Genomic DNA, 16,538 nt, shown 5'->3' with positions numbered 1-16,538 from the left:
TCAAATAGCACATTAGCTAAGAATATGATGTCCATGTAAATGTTGAAATATTTTTGTTGCCATAGAGATAGGAAGAATTACAAAAATACAAAAGTACTTGACATACTCCGAGGCAGACTTTTAATTAAAAGGAATCTCAGACGACAATACCAAGATGGCTGAAGGCTTGGCGGGGCTTTCGGGGTCCCTGTCCCAGGACTGTGCGCAGGCTCCCCAGCCAGCGAGGGCGCAGAGCCTCCGGGGGAGGGGGGCAGGGACCACCATTGCTATCTCTGCACTAAGCACAGAAAAAGAAAGGGTCACAAGGCAATGAATCCAATTTGCCACGTTCGTTACGTATCTCTTCCGAGATGACAATTTTTTTGTCCTTCCAGCGCCGTGGATCCTGGAGCGCTGGCAAGAATAACCTTGAATATGTCACGATCTGTTTCCTTGTCAGCCTCTCCCTCTATGGAAACGGACTACAGTTTCTTAAGAGCAGGTATGTAGTGTGCTCTTCTTGAACAAGCGATGTGTGTGCGCTGTCAAACACAGGTGGCAAGGGCGAGGAGGGAGGGTTTGCCCAGCGCGCTCTAAATAGCAAACGGTTCTTCTAAAACCCTGTCCCTGCAAAACATTATGGGAGGGAGAAGCTTGTTTTTCTCCAAAATTAATGTTAATTTTCATAAAACCTGTAAAAATTTCTGTGAGCCATCACAGAAATCAGCTACTAAATATTTCCTAAACTGGTTATAGCCAAAGACCTGAGAAATGCTTGCAACCGCTTTCGATATGGCACCGTGATGGGACAGTGTGGCAGAGGACATGGCGACATCGTGTGAGCGGAAGATGGGATGCTTGCCTTCCAGGCAGTACTGGTCACCAGACCCACCCGTTCCTCATTAGGGACTCCCCCTGACCTTGACTGCATAATTATTTCTCCTCTGCCCTTGGTAGTTACTCAACATCAAAGTTCTCCCAGAGTTCAGCCCTCACCCTGCCTTCCTTCCTTATATAATCTAGTCCATTCCTCACCATCAACCACCCTCTAACAGGATGCGCGATTGCCCCTTCCAGCCTGGAACCCTCTCCTGATCTCTAGGCTAACTGCTAACCAGTTTTCCCCACTGGATGCTTCACCCAAATTCCACGTATCCTAGATCAACTTCTCTCCCCACCTCCCCTAAACTTGCTCCTTCCTCCATCCCCAGTCTCCACACACATAGCAACCAAAGCCTGAGACCTTAGGTTTTTTCCAGATCCTCCCCTCCACCATCAGCTCAGAAAGTCACCAAGTCACTGATAATCCAGGTGACACCTCTCCCCAGGGGTACCAGGGGTGCACACTTATCAAGGCCAAATCATCCAGATTCTGCCACGACTGTGAGCTTTGAACAGGGTATGGCACAAACATGCAGCAACAAGGAAGGCCAGGAGCTGCCCACCATAGGAGTGTCCGTGTTTCTTCCTACCCAGAACTCCAGGAGCTGCTCTGGCTTCTGCCTCTATCAGAACCGGGCTCTTGACTCTTCCCTTTGACTCAGTTCAAACTAAAAATCCTTTTCTGCTTAAATCTGCCAGATTTGGTTTTTCTTTCTTGCGATGTAAGAACCCTGACTGATCCAGATTTTGGTGGAGGAAGTATTTCAGGGGCCATGTGGTAGATGGAAGAAAGGATGGGGCCGAGCTGTCAAAAACAGTCATGCAACCTTCTACACTGGAGCCCATCGGTACATTCACGGCCTAAGTTTGCCTAAGAAAGTGGTCTGTGCATAACCCCCCTCTGGACTTACTCATCCTGGCATCTCCACCATTCACAGAGTGGGGGTGTTAATGAATGACTGCGGCTGCCCACAGCCCCGCCATCTCCCCACTGAGCTACCATTTCTCTCTGCTCCAAATCCCAAGACCATGCTACACCCCACGTTACCTAAAATGAGAGTTTCACTTCTAAGGGCAATGACTCTTATGCGGTCAGTGCCCAGTTATGGTTTCTGGTTGGTTCCTTTTTGAAAATATGCATTTCTCATGAGATATACAACCACGTTCTCCCTTGTCAACTGCATGCTGGGAGCCACAGGTAACATAAGATGGGTGCTGCTGACCCAACGGCCCCCATGCCTTCCCAGTGGCTGGAGACTCCTGTCCACAGCCCTCCGTCCTCACACTACGGCCTGCGCCAGGCAGCGATTTCTCCCCTGAGCACCCCCACTTGTGCCTGGCACTTGGAAGAAACACCAGCCACAGTCACGGTCCTCCCGCGGTGCGCAGGGAGGCGGCTGGCTGGGGTGAGCCGTGCGGGGCTGGTGCAGAGCATCAGAAGCCACGGAGAGGGGACAGGGATGGGACCACCCTGGCTGGCACGGCCTGGGTCTGGAGGTGCAGTTTGAAAGGATGAAGGGGACCACGGGCCTGGGAGGGGGACGGGGCGGGGGAGAGAGTGGCTCAGACTTTCAGCAAAGCACGAGGAAGGGGGCACCCAGCCCTGTTTGGTGGACAGACTCACTTCCAAAGTTTCCTGTGGGAGTCAAAGGGAGAGCGGCAAAAAAGACTGCAGATCGTAAAGTGTCCACGTCCCAGGCCACACTTCCTCTGGTGGCCAAAGGAACACGTCAGCAGACGGACTGTCAGATGGTGTTGCTGATAGCAAGTACAACGGCGTATCCAGAGACCCCTGCACCCAGGGAGCGCCGTACCGCTGTCGGCCATGCCTAGCACCCCCCACCTGGGCCATCACCCCGAGATAGCCCGGGCCCCTCCCGTCCACAGGGCCTTTCTCCTGAAGGGGCCAAGCAGCCATTTTCTGTGGATCTTGGCATTTACGACCAACTTTGGCGTGACCCGTTCACCCTTGAAAGCCCCAACCTCGTGCTGGTGTTCCCACCTCTGTCCTTCCCCTGACAGGATCGAGGCACAGTCCCCCAGTGCCACCAGACAATGCCAAACTCAGGGTTCAGAACAGTCCTGGAGCCAAGAGAGGCGGCCAAACCCTGCTCACGCTGCCCCAGTGCTTCTGACAGTGACGACCCAAGAATAAATGAGAAGAGAGGCCTGCTCTGCACGGCATCTGGGAGGCATGGCAGCGGGCCAGGAAGCAGCAGCGGGCCGGGAGGGCCAGGAGGGCCGGGCGGGCCGGGAGGGGTGCACCGTAAGGCTCCCTGTTCAGGGCATGATTGGATGATGAGGGGAGTGTCACGCTCAAGTGTGTGGTCAATGCGCATGAGTGGTGCTGGAGATGTCTGCTTGACAGAAGAGGCTATGGAGGCACCCTCACCTCCCCATGGGGTCTGGGCTCTGCCAAGTGCTTTGGCCAGGAAAGAGAACGCAGCATCCCGGCGGGAGGAACTGCACAGCTGAGCTTCTGCCAAGCCAATCTGTGCCTCTCCTGAGGCCAAGCCTGCCATGCTCTGTGTCCAGAGGAGCCCCTGGGACGGCAAGCCTCCCCGGGGAGCAGGCAGCCTCAGGGACGTGGAGGCCGAGTTACAGAGGAGATGGGCTTCCAAAGGGCTCCCTACCAGTCCCATCAAGCTCACTGACCTTCACTTTTGGAAGGTAGACAAGAAGGCCCAAAATGGAGCTAGGGAACGCCTCAGAAAGAAATCCGTCCTGCTGCGAAGCAGGAACTGAGCATACCTTAATACTTGTGAGGCTTTAAACAAACTCTACCCTGATGCAGGTAACCAGTACTGCCCAGAAAACAGGGCAGGTGACGCCCTTCCTGATCCACTAGGAATCACAAGGAAGGAAGGCACAGATTCAAACTGACCCCAGTTTTCTTCCGGACCCCAGAACTGGGCCACTACTACCTCACAGGTTACTGTGAGAATTAAATAATATATACAAAAAACTCAGCACTTAGTAATCACTAATAAATATTCATAGGACATGCAGGACCACGTATTAGGATCTCCAGAGAAACAGAGCCAATAAGGTGCGTGTGTGTGAGCGAGTGTGAGTGTGTGAGCATGTATGTGTGAGAGGGTGTGAGGTGTGGGTGTGTATTTGTGAGTGTGTGAGAGCGTGCGAGTTTGTGTGGATGTGAGCGAGTGTGTGAGTGTGCTGCAGAGAGGGGGGATTCAGAAGTGGGCTTAGGTTCAGGAACGGTCTTGAGGGATCACAGGGGCTGACAAGCCCGACGTCAGCAGGGCAGGCCCACAGGCTGGAGACACAGGGGGTCCTACCCCAAGGGCTGTCTGGGGACAGAACCGCCTCCTTCTTGGGGAACTGCAGTCCTCTTCCTGGGACTGGGTGAGGCCCACCCACCTCAGGGAAGGCCATCTGCTGTACTCAGAGCCTCTGGATTTAAATGTGACTCACATCCAGATGACACTTTCTCACCAACATTTAGACTGGTGTTGGACCAAATATGTGAGCACCGTGGCCTGGCCAAGTCGACACCTACAATTACCCGTCATGGACCGTGACAACACCACCTCCTTCTCCCCTCTTAGACCCAGAAAACTCTCGTCCCCAAACCTTGGGGTCCCAGGCTTAGAGTCACAGGGAAACACAACACCTCCCACGTGAATCTGCATCCGTTCCGGACAGAACTTGTACCACAACAGCATATTCTGAACATTCGGAACCTGACAAGAGTTTGGGATTTTCTCCCCAGAGAGTATACATACACTCCAAAGCTGCATGTAATTTTTGGAATCCCGTGGCCTTCCTTAAGGCCTCAATGATCTGAGGCTGGCTGGGTCCTGAATTTAAGAACCTTACATCTGAGAGCCCTGGAGCTGCCTCCAGCTAGACAGAAACTCTGAAGAAGGAAGGGACCTCCCTGGGGCGTAGGGACACCTCCAGTCCCGGGCAGACGCAACCTGAGGAGCCCGGGGGTGAGGGAGTGGAGCTGAGGCCCATCCGCTGTGGCCCGCGAGGTAGGCGGACACATGAGGTCACTACAAAGAGGTCCCCGGCCCAGGTCATCAGAACTAAGTGCCCCGTTGGGGAAGCCCCCTTCTGCTGCCAGGTCCGGGCAGAGGGCTGACGAGAGGCCCCGTCCCCCCCACACTCGTGGGGACCTGACAGCGCGCCTTCCCACCCGTGTGTGCGGCGGCCGGCTACAGCAGGTCCACGCGTGGAGAGTCATCTTCCTGTGTTATTAACGAACTGGGTGAATAGTGAACCTTTGGGAGGATATTTATAATGCGCTCTGCTCATCTTACGGCACGTCCGCAGCATCCTCGCCACACGAGCGTTGTGATTGGCTTTGCCGGGTTCCACTGTGAACACAGACTTCTGCAAGGCTTCAGTGGCTTCTCGGGGCTCTTTGGAGCCAAATTTCACAGCTCTCTGAATGAACTTCTGGGTCAATGGCATTTCTTTTATGGATGTATGTGCGGTGAACTTCACGGGGCCAGGGCGCCAGTGCAGGGATGAGGCTCCAGATCAAGGCCAGTCTGAAGACTGCGCGCAGGGGATGCCCAGGGGGGTCAACACCAACGGAGCTGGTGCGCTTTTTAAGTAAAGACAAAGAACTCAGTACAATAAAGGTTCCCCAACTCTCCAACTAGAAAAGGGATTTCAACACAGCCTAGGGACACATGTGAGTCTGGGCAGAAAAGACTGGTGGCTCTGGGACCATTCACTGAAATGCCATAGCCACGGGGAACGTGAGTAGAGCTGTAGCCTCTAGTCACGGCTGAGAGGGAACTCGGACTGCAGACACAGTCCATGGGGGAGCAGGAGGTGTGTGTGGCCGGGGTCAAGGAGCACCCGAGACAGGAAGAGACCCAGGACAGACCACCCCGGCCCCACCCAACTGTACACACTCTTCCCATTCGCTCCTTTTTGATGGCTAGGACACCCCACGCAGGAGATGGGGTGTGGCATCCCCCCCACCCCACGTTAAGCACAAGGACGCTGGACGAAGGGTACCCAGGATTGGTGGCCATAAACCGTCAGAGCCATGCAGGTCCCAGCCCTTCCTACGGCGCTGCACACTCTTCTGTGGGTCAGAGGCGGGGGATCCAGTGATCCTGACTTGCAGGGTCTCCCCGCCGCCCTCAGGGTGGGTGCCACGGCCCCTCGGCGACGCCGACTCATTTTCCCCAGGAGCGCTGCAGATACTCCACTCCAGCTGCTGGGAAGTCAGCGCTGTTGAGGGCTCTGCCCTTGGCACTCGGCGCCCGGTGCATGGAGAGTCCTTCTCTGCGGGAGGTGGGGGCAGCCTCGCTCCCAAGGGCAGAGCAGCCTTGGTGCCTTAGGGAACAAGTTGTTTCTGGAGCTGCGTTCTGAGCATTGTTTGAAATCAACGGTTTAATTAGACCCACGTGACATTTGCATCTACAGGAGGGAGACAGCCTTTGGGCTGACAAACATCAACATGTCGTCTCAATCCCGCAAGTCTCCACATCACCAAATGTTTCCCAGGAAGAGGAGAGACTCGGCGCATCCGGGGGCCCCCGTGAGCTGGCCTCTGCAGCCACCGTCAGAGCCACATGTCGGTCAGCACGCGTGTCTGTCCCAGGGGAGGTGCACCGCAGAGCACAGGAACACAGGAGGCTGGCAGTCGGCGCTCCAGAGCCCAGCTTGGGCGGAAAGGGAGAGACTTGTGCTGTTGGCCCGGCGCGAGCTCCAGTGAAGATGAGTGTGGGGCTGGCATTCCTGCAGGGACGGTGCGTCAGCCTGAGCACAGGCCTGCGCTGGGGCGCGGAGGGGCAGCAGGGAGCTTGGGGAGCTGGTGACAGCAGCAGCGGAGGCCCACTGGCGGCCGCCCAGCCCGGGAACTAGGGCAGTTGCCCGTCTGTCTCACTGTCCCGTCAGCCAAGCTCTGGGTACACCCCCTTCTCATCGTCCGTAAGTGCCATGAACATTTGAATTCACCACCCCGATGCTTCTACGGAGTCTCCCCTAGCAGCTGCCGAAGGCACGGTGTCTACTTCATAACCCTCCCAGAAGGCTTTACATGAAAGGCCCACCGACACTCCCACACCGACTCAGGATGGAAAAGAACCAAAGCCACAGACGTCACCCGGACAGCAGCAGGCGTGTCAGGAGCTCTTGGACGTGTGTCCTTCTAAGAGACTGTCTAAGGCCCCAGGCAGCCAAGCCACCAGGAAGGAAAATTCAGAGAGCCAGGACGGCGCACCAAGACCACGCCAGGTCCTCTGGTTCCCCTCAGTTTGCAGCTGGGCTTCGCTCATAAGCTTAGCGGGAAACCTGCAGACTTGGGACAGCACGACCCTGTTTCTGTGTTTGGGACACATGCAGCTGTCATGGCCGTGGCCAGGGACCCAGCACCACCCCCTCCCCATGCAGGGCGCCAGGGCAGAGAAGCACAGGCCCCCAGCCCTCTCTGCTTCTGGATGAACGCAGACACACAATCGCACATGGGCAGGAAGCAGGAAGCCCGAAGGGGCAACAATAACATGACAGTAAACGGTGTAAAAGCTCACAGTCCCCTGGGGAATCAGGGATGGGTTATTCTCGCCAGGACAGACACAAAGCTAGTTACATTTTCTATTTTCAAAGGCTTACACAAAATCTCTGCAAGAGTAATAATAAACAGGAGGAAAAGATGAAAAAGCTGAGAATTACGGGTGAAGACAGCGAGCACTTTTATGCCCAGAGGCACGCAGAGTCAGGGCAGGTTATGTTAAAAAGGGAAGGAAGTGAAATGCACAAGCAAAAGAAACTCTAGATTCGCTGGTGGTATTCGCAGGACTGTTGAGCATTTCCTGCCACATGACTAAGTACACGTTGGTCTAGAATGTTTCTCTGCAGCCTCTGGGTGTCTGTGTCCTGGGGCCGTAACAGCGCCCCAGCCGGGCGGGCTGCACCGCGCACCTGCTCTCTCCGTCCTGGAGGCGCCGGCCCAGGATCGGGGTGCAGGCAGGCCCACGCTCCCTCGGAAAGCGCCAGGGAAGGGGGTCCAGCACACGCCCAGAGTCCCGTGGCGTTCCCTGTGGCCTCTGCTGTGTCCTCACCTCCCCTTTTATAAGGACACCGTCATTGGATTAGGACCACCTGACCCCAGTGTGACCTCAACTTAACCAGTTACATCTGCAGCGACCTTGTTTCTGAATAAGGTCACGTCCTGCGCTTCTGGGGGTTAAGGCTTGAACATATCATTTTGGGGACAGAATTCAGTCCACGGCAGTGGGAGAGGAGCATCTCTTCATGGGACGTGGGCAAACTGCAGGTGCCTTGGCACACACCAAACATCGTGACACCACACCCACTGGTCGTCACTGGATGGTTCACCACCCTGGACTCGGGGTTAAAGACAGAGAAAGCTAGTATCACACAAGCCGGTCCCTGATGCCATGGTTAAAGCATTCCCCTTCTGAAAGCACAGCCTGGGGACCCAGGCCTTTCTGCCCTCGGCAGCCACGCCCTGCAGTGACCACCACTCCTTGAGGCTGTGGGAGCTGGGAGCCCATCAGCCACTCCTTCGTGGGACACCAGTGTCCCTGAAAGAGCAGCTCCCAGCCCAACAGAGGCTCCTCGGGCTGGGTATTCAGCAGGTGTTAACCCAAACACGTGCAAAGAAGAGGTCCTGTTACTTCAAGGAAAACGATCGGGAGTATTTGCTGCCGAGGATAAAATCTGAGTTTTCAAAGGAAACGTCAAACGTCCCAAGCTCCGTTTCAGCCTTGGTGAGACTGACATCTTGGTCCTTGAGACTCTGATGACAGAGTGATGCTATTTTTAACAACTGTGATTTTCTGATACCGCACGGCGAGACCCGTGACCGTCTGGAAGATCTATGTAACTGAGGGAATCACTTTCTCCAATGACCAACGCGTGACGTTATAGAACCACGTTTGGATAAAGAAGATCCATTCAGAGAGCGATGAGCTGTCTTCATCTACTTCAACCAGAACAACACTCAGCAACAGACTGAAGGCAGCGAAGGATGAGAATACAGGTGTCTTCACTCAGACATCAAAGACATTTGAAAAAATGTCAAACAATGCCACTCTTCTCACTAGTGAGTTTTGTTTGAAGAAATAGTTCTTTTTCAGAAAAAAAAGTTAATTATACTGCCATAAAATGAGTTTATCATAATTTTTAATTGATAAATATTTCAAATGTTTCTGTTTTAACTTCTAATGTGGTCAATATCAATGGCTATAACCCATAGAAACAAAAGCTCTTTGGGGTCCTCAATAATTTTTAGGAGTGTAAAGGGATCCTTAGACTAAAACATTTGAGAACGACTAACTTATTTCATTGTCTGGCCAGACTCATTCCGGAAATCCAACAAAAACTTCAGAACGGTTCGACTTGCTCGGTTTAATCTCTCTGTCTTAAATTCCAACGAGACCATGTATTTCCAGCATGGCTGACAATTACATGTACACCCAGAACACCGTGCATGTGGTAGATGCTTCATAAGTAACTGATAGAGTATGGATGCTGGATCCACACGGCCTTGTTTGAACCCCAGATCTGCCCGTTACTAGCTGCGCGATCCTAGCAAGTTACTAACTCGGAGTCTCAGGGTGCTCTTGGGGCGCCTCCCTCACAGGGCTGCTGGGAGCACTGGCCAGTAGTCTGCGTAAAGAACTTCAGCCAGTACCTGGCACGGAGGAAAGACTAGGAGAGCATTAGCTGATGTTATTACCACGCAACAGAGCGGATGCCTTTTCACTGCATCGTCTCAAGCCCTGTAATAATATGAAGTCCACCGCTAATGACGACTAGTGTTTATTGAGCACTTAGTACATTCCAGGCAGTATGCTAGTCTGCAGCACTGCATTTAACACTGGTAATAAGCAAGAGCTGGGTCTTGAGCTAAGCATAGGCACCCCGCGTGACTTCTCTGAGGCCACAAGGGCTCAGAGAGGGAACCACAGCTTGAATTTAGTGAGGAAAAGAGAGCAGGTTTGGAAAACATACATACACTATATAGTATGTAGTGTGTGCATGTATCTGTTTTATATATACAGTCAGTTCTCAACTGGAGTCTAAACTGCCTGGTTAATGATATTAGTAACCCTTACTGAGTTGATCCATTCATTCACATATTCACGTATTGAACGGATATTTATAGAAAGCTAGGTGCCGGCTGGGCACAAAGGACAGGCAGGCAGAGCACCTGCTTCCAGGTGCTTGCCGTATGGGCAGATGAAGTGAATGAAGACTCCCTGTAACATATATATGCATATGAATATAGTAGTCTAGGAGCCAAGAGGAGAGAGCAATTCACTTGGCCTTGCAGAAATCTAGGAAGGCTCCATGTAAGAATTGATAGGTGAAATGGGTCTTGAGGGATGTGTAGGAGTTCAGTGGTCTAGGAAGGGAGCAGCTGTGCTCAAGGTGGGCTCCCTGATGGCTGGCAGGCAGCACCTAACAGGGCTGGAAAGGAGTGATCACTAGGCTGAAGGTCAGAGGGAGCCTGTCATTTACTCTCCACGTTTCTGCTAGCCTCCCTAGTACCAAAGCTCAAATACACCTTATCTCGGCTTTGTAGATGCATACCCTGCGCTGTCACCACTGGGCGAGAAATAAAGATGGCTGATTTTATTTACATCCATCCTGTCCGGGGGTTCTGCCGGTTTATAAATGTATAGCTACAAGGCTATGGCTTAATTCTCATTCAGTTGTTCTTTTCTTAGCTTTCGACCAACAACAAACTAAGTACAAGGGTGTTAATGAGCTTTGTCGGGGTCTGGGTCACACAGTGTTTTCAACAACTTTCTCTCATCCTCCCTGCATCCCCAGCGAGCACATCGAGGAGAGGTGCAGCTTTAAGAGGAGTCTTTCCAGATAGCTAATGGTGCCCTACAACTACCATGTAAAGGTCAGGGAGAGCAAAGGGCCTCATTATCTTCCCCAAACCCCATCTCTCTTGGTTCAACATAAATCCGTATTTACGTTAATATAGGAGCTGGGGCCAAGGGCAGAAAAGCAAGATAAGCGAGGAAAGCTTTGGAAAATGCTCTGAATTTTATTTCTACAGTTTTTGCTTTGACCAAAGGTGTCCATGCATAAAGGTGTGGACGAGTTACAGAACAATGTAAGGAACAACATATAAGACACGGAACCAGCGTTCCTATATGAGAAGACGCGGAGCAAGTTCTTCGTTCTTGCGAAACAAAAGACTTAGAAAAATAAAACAGAAAGCCTGGGAATGTAAACAACTTTCATGTGCTCAGGAGCTTCATCAAAGTACAGCCTCTCACTTTTGGTGGAAAGATGTCTAAACAGAAACATAATTCCTTAACGAATAATTCTTTCCGGGGAAGAAATCATCCGACGTCCAGGTTTCATCTTTCCAGTAACTCGTGTATGACATGCGCAGTAATAGCACTATCAGTCGGGTGGCTTTTTTACATATCGAAACATGTAGCATTTTAAAGGCGTGTCCTGTGATTATGCCCAGAGACTGTGACTGCACACTCAACATCGGAACTGGGAAGAGAGGAGTTCAAGAGCCGTTTGCCTGCGTCTGCCTCATACACACGAAGTTAGGTAGGTTGAGGCGACGGACGGCATTGCCGCTCTGGTTTTAACGCCTTCCTTTGATAAATCCGGTTTGATTGGCATGAGCGTTATTAGGTAAAACAGACTGAAGCTGCAATGCCAATATTTTTGTGACTATTTTGCAATCGCGTTAATCAATGAGATGGGGTTGTAATTGCTGCAATTTCTCTATTCCTGGCTCCAGAATCACAGATATAATAGCGCTCCTAAGAGTTCCTGACAATTTGCTATTCACAAATGCTGTATTAAACATATGCTACATGAAATTGCATCCCGACCTTCCTTCTTTAAAAAAAAAAACAAAAAACAAAAAACCTCTTTCCGGGAATCCATAAAGCCCTTGGGTGCTAGTACATAAAGGACTGTCTTTCCAAATTCTTCCACCAAACCCCTGGCTGAACCCCCCCTCGGAAGCCACACTGGGATCTGGGCCTCACAGCCTCATAAGATTTCACAAATTCAGCTTCACTTTGGAAATTTTTCAGTCACTTTGGTGACATTGACAATTTTCCATTTCATTATAATGCTACAAAATTGAAGCACCTGCTTGGCTTTTCAAAATGTAAATCTGAAAAATCAGAGAAAAAGCAGGTGTTCTACCTTAATCGACAGAATTGAATCTCCTACCCAAAAACAAGCATCCAAATCCCCACACAGGCTCCAAAGTCTCGGCCACCTTCGGAGGATGCTGAGGCTCCGGCCCCAGCACTGAGGCTCATTTGGGGGGAATCAGACAGATGCTTCTCTGCTAGGTTGTTTTTAAAGCTTGGTAACAGCTGGATGTTGGACAGATCAGAAATGAAACACGAATCACCCTCCCAAACCGTTCTTTGAGCTCGCTCACGGAGACAGCACCTGGTGAACAATGCTGTTGGAAGTAAACTAATTTTGGAATCAGATGCAGAAATTCTATTCCATGGAGGAAAATACTTCCAGGAAAACTTGATTGTGCTTCTATGGTTCCCTCCCTTTAAACTCGCGGAAGGCTCCGTTGGACGTGAGGAGCATCTGCCCAGCCCTGCTTCACGTGCCCCGTCCTGCGGATTCGGGCTGTGTGGGCTGCCTGGATCCCGCACCACCTCCTCCAAGGATGCTCGGCTCTCAAGCACAAAGACCCTTCTGCTTCGTTACTTCAAATACAAAGTGGAGCTCAAAAGCGCAGTGGTAGACTCTAGGGTAGAGAAACATCACTCTGCCTCTCAAGCGAGCTCCAGGTTATTTCATTAGGTAGGGAGTTCTGAGGGCACCTGAGCCCAGTTCTCTAAGGATGGGGCGGGCGGGGCCTGGCTCGGTCCCAATCATCCATTTCTACCCAGTGCACACTTCCTCGCCAGCCGCCAGGTTTACCAGAACTTACAAAATCATGCCACTAACTACTCTCAGTTTATTTCTACAGCTGCCATTCCTATTGGGCTAAAGCTGGAAACAGAGAAGCGAGAAAAATGGACACGTCGGGAAGAATGGGAGTAAGTGTCAACACACTGAATGTATAATTTCTGCCTGAGCCATTCGGAATTCAGCACCACTTTTTCCGCTACAAAAGCATTTGTAGTCCTTAGCTTTGTCAGGGTGACATTTATGTTTGCTCGGTACAAGAAAGGAGCCAGAAAGTTCTGAGTCCGCAGGTATGTCTCAGAGAGTCAGGCATTTTTAACCTTGAATTGGTAAATATTTAACTTCTATGTCTCAGTTCCAACTGGAAAAAAAGGAGATGACAGGCATACTTCCTTGCCAGTTTATTATAAAGATCAGAAACCCCACAAATGTGTGTCACTGGGGGGGCTCTGCACCTGTTGTTGTCGCCACGGAGATGCTGACCCTCCCCCGCCCCCCAGTTCCACGAGGCACTCCTCAGCCACCTATATCCCAACCACAGCTGGAGAAGAATGGAAATATGTGTGTCTCTGCAACTCCTTTGCATGACTTTCAAGTGCTCAGCGGGATGTTCACATAAATTTCCCTGTCATGGGATCAGGGCCTGCCCTACTCCCATACATCCTAGCCAATCACATGTGCAAAGGTCCTATTTCCAAGCAAGGTCACATTCTGAGGCTCTGAGTAGACATGGTAGGGGGCACGATTCATCCCAACGCAGGTAGAAAAGGGACATTCCAAACTATTTGCAATAAGATGCGAAGGACTAGGTCCCACGAACCAGTGACCTGGGTGAAGCCCTTTCTAGACTAGGGCTCTGGGCGCCTTCCATGGGCCACGGATGGAGCCACCAGCCCTGTGTCCCTCCCATCTCCCAGGGACCCTCATCTTTATCACTACTGATTGTAAATGTAAATATAAATATGGCCAACTTCAGAGGGTAGCACACAGGTAACCTTAAAAAAGCAAGTGAACAAGTGCTGAGTGGGGAGCTCACGAACCACACAGTTTACGGTGTTCCTGGACTGAGCCGTCCATACAAGCTGCGCCACCCTGGACATCTCACTGAATTTCTGCGCCCTGTTCTCTCAGCCGGGCTGGCATGGCATCAGTTATGCCCCAGGGCGCCATGAGGCAGACTAGGAGATCACCGCACACGCAGCGAAGCTCTTGGCGCCCGGCTCGAGCCCTGCGAGGTGGCCGTGTGGCGACTGCCACGGCTGTCCCCCACCGTGGTGGTCCTCGTCACTTGGGGCACAGGCACCAAAGCCGGCCTCGGCCAAGCGGAGGCATGCACACCCCGCACCGGCATCCCATCCTTCCAGACCCATCCATGGAGCGGACAGGCCAGGGCTCTGGGTTCTCACACCAGCCAAAGCAAGTCCCAATTCTCAACGACACACGCTGCTTACTAAGTGCCAAGTCACGAGAGCCTTAGAAAACAAATGGCATTATAAACCTTGTTTTTATGCAAAAAAAAAAAAAAAATCACCTTGAGAAAAATTGAGTAGCACAGGCTGACCGTGTTTTGACTTGATAACATGAAGGCACATTTGTTGAGTAGCTCAGATTTCTCCTCTTGTTATGATTCTAATCTGAGTCCTAATTCATATTTGTAACCAGGAGTTAGAGATTCCAATAATGGGCAATCATACGAACACCACTTTACCCCTCCCCCCAAAACCCATCAGACACATCTGGACTGAGACCGACAGGAGGCTCCTTAAGTCTGTTTGGAGGGAGCGCGGTTGCCATCACAAGACAGCACCAGGTCATCATGCAGAAACATCCTGTGAATTCCATCCAGAATTCACTTCTCTAGAGCAAGTGAGATGACAATTCAATCCATGGATTAAAGTCTGCGAGGCTGCTTGTGAGAATCATTTAATGCATTCTGTGTATCATTGTATGTCCCAATCTGGCACCGTGAACCATAAATAATCCTATCATTTATTAATTACATTTCCTAACCTAGTCAAGAAGAATCCTGCAGCGTGGAGCAGTGGGTCATGAATAAATGGTTCACTGAAAAGCAACTCTTATTGCCAAGTAGCTGTAAATTAGGGTATGATAATTACCCACTTTAACCTTTTAAACAGGTTCCTCTAAAAATCTCCAAGATGGATGTTTTATCATAACAACTTTGACCTCTAACACACAACAACACAATTAGTTTTGCAGCCTCACAAAGGGACGCTTTGATGAAAACTCTGGTGTACCACATTATTATGAGGCATTATCTGCATGGGTATTGAATATGGGTGGATATACACGTATGCATCACACACACACAACATCCACAGATTATGTCCTACATCAACCTGAAGCATAGATCTAGCTAAGTGAGAAGAATGAATAAGCCCGGACTGTAATTACAGGAGAAGGTGCCAGCTCTGTCATCATAACCACTGTGATGACAGTCCTGTGGGATGCGCCGTCCCCAGCATGCTAACCTAACCCCACGTCACAGAAACCCCAGAAACACAGCAACCCACCCAACCCACACATCAAAGCTGGGACACGACCCAGCCTCCCCCCAGGGCCTGAAGCCCCATCCTCCTGGTGAGCCCCGTGTGCTTGGACTGGAGGGGTGGCCACAGCGCCCAGAGCCTTGGATTCCTGGCCCGCTCCCAGGGTGACACCCTGCAGCTAGCAGGTCCCCCGGAGGGCAATGCTGCATGCCGGCCTGGGGACTGATGGTGAGAAGCCCTGGTTCAGTGCACGCCTGCAGAAGTGGCCCCTAAGACAACCTGACTCCTATCTCACAGGACCATGCGGTCTGTCTACCACTTATCGTTTCTGGCACCTTCCTCCCTCTCCTCCACAACCTGGGTCTGCACATGTCACCTCCACTTCCACAGTGGGAGCAGAGAGGCTGGGGCACACCCCACGGGCGGCGGAGGCCCTCCACACTCATCCCCCTGCACACACGTCCTTGTGAGCCGATGAGGTACGTGCTCGCCCGAGAGCAGATTTAAATTCTTCAAGGAGACAAACTGGTGCGGCCACTGTGGAAAAACACTATGGGGTTTGCTCAAAAAATTAAAAATGGAAATACCATATGATCCAATAATTCCATATGGGGTGTTCACCCAAAGAAAATGAAACCCCTGATTTGAAAAGATATGCACACCCCTGTGTCTCCTGCCACATTATCTACAACAGCCAAGAGACGGAGTGTCCATCCACGGATGAACGGATAAAGAAGGTGTGCTGTACACGCACACGGAACAGTACGTGGCCATCAGAAAGGATTTGCAACAACATGGATGGATCTAGAGGGTATTATGCTGAGCAAAATAAGTCAGTCAGAGAAGGACAAATACCATTTGATCTCACTCATGTGGAATTTAACAAAACAAATGAACAAAGGGAGAAAGAGACCAAAAACCAGACTCTTTGGACTGGTGGCCGCCAGAGGGGAGGTGGGTGGGGGGCGGAAGAAAAACAGAAAAGAGCACAGGTGGCGTGTGGGTCGCCGAGAGATGTCGGTGGAGTCCCCACACTGTGCACCTGAAACTAAAAGAACACTCTAGGTTGGCTGCACGGGAATAAAGACAAACACGTTCTTCAAGGAGAGGGCCGGAGGAGGGAACAGAAGAGACACCGGCCCCTGCGTATAACCCCCCGAGAACCATGACCCGAAGGTCAGCAGGAGCGCCGACTGCTCTGATTTTACTCTAATGGGGGTGAACTAACACACAGCTGCCCAGGAGGAGAGCCCTCGTCCCCCAAAGCACCGCGACCCT

Source organism: Eumetopias jubatus, unplaced genomic scaffold, assembly GCF_037043125.1.
Source record: "Eumetopias jubatus isolate StellerSeaLion01/CBP00866 unplaced genomic scaffold, mEumJub1_p1.0 scaffold_3, whole genome shotgun sequence".
NCBI classification, from domain to species: domain Eukaryota; kingdom Metazoa; phylum Chordata; class Mammalia; order Carnivora; family Otariidae; genus Eumetopias; species Eumetopias jubatus.
Note: the sequence above shows the minus strand (reverse complement) of the source record.